This window comes from Galeopterus variegatus, unplaced genomic scaffold (assembly GCF_000696425.1).
Source record: "Galeopterus variegatus unplaced genomic scaffold, G_variegatus-3.0.2 Scaffold13725, whole genome shotgun sequence".
Taxonomy (NCBI): domain Eukaryota; kingdom Metazoa; phylum Chordata; class Mammalia; order Dermoptera; family Cynocephalidae; genus Galeopterus; species Galeopterus variegatus.
Window position 1 is genome coordinate 15,257 of NW_007739836.1, and position 752 is coordinate 16,008.

General features: G+C 52.9%; 1 protein-coding gene across 1 annotated transcript in view; it reads right to left on the minus strand.

Annotated features, from left to right (window-relative positions):
• Positions 1-752, minus strand: part of LOC103581706 (zinc finger RNA-binding protein 2-like) — a 10,902-nt gene that overhangs the window by 2,823 nt on the left and 7,327 nt on the right.

A 752-nucleotide genomic window follows, 5' to 3' on the forward strand; every position in this document is an offset into this window, starting at 1 on the left:
TATAAAGAAAAATGAAACTTATTGCTTGCAGTTTCTGAGGCTGGGACATTGAACGTCCATCTGGTGGTGGTGACAGCAACGCAGGGGTCTCACTTTGCAAGACGGTGGAAGCAGAGAGAGCAACAGACTCTCCTCTTCTTTCAAAGCTCTCAGAACCACGCCCCTGACCACCATTCCTAATCCATTCACTACTGCACGGTCCTGCAATCCAATGACCTCTTCAAGGCTCCACCTTTCCATTACCCTTACAGGATTTCCCACCCTCTTAACAGTCACAGTGGGGGCTAAGTTTCTAACACATAAAACTTGGNGCGGACAACACACTCATTTAGGACAGGGCACGGGAGGGCAGGGCGCCCCCCGGCTGTCCTTCGAGGGCACGCAGGCCCCAGTGAACCACCGAGCACTAAGTCGGCCTCAGGAGAGCATGAGCTTCCCCCTCCCCAAGCCCGTCATCTGCAAGAGCATCCCCACCCGGGGTCTCCTGTGTGATCCTGTCAGCCTGTTCATTCAGAGCAGCCTCTCGCCCGCCTGGCACCGTTGACATTTTGGCCAGCTCCTTCTATGTGGTGGGTGTCCTGGGTACTGCAGGTGCTGAGCAGCGTCCCTGGCCTCCACCCACTCTATACCAGAGCACCTTGTATTAGTCTGTTTGTGTTGCTTATAACAGAATACACAGAACTGCGTGATGTATAAAGAAAAATGAAACTTATTGCTTGCAGTTTCTGAGGCTGGGACATTGAACGTCCATC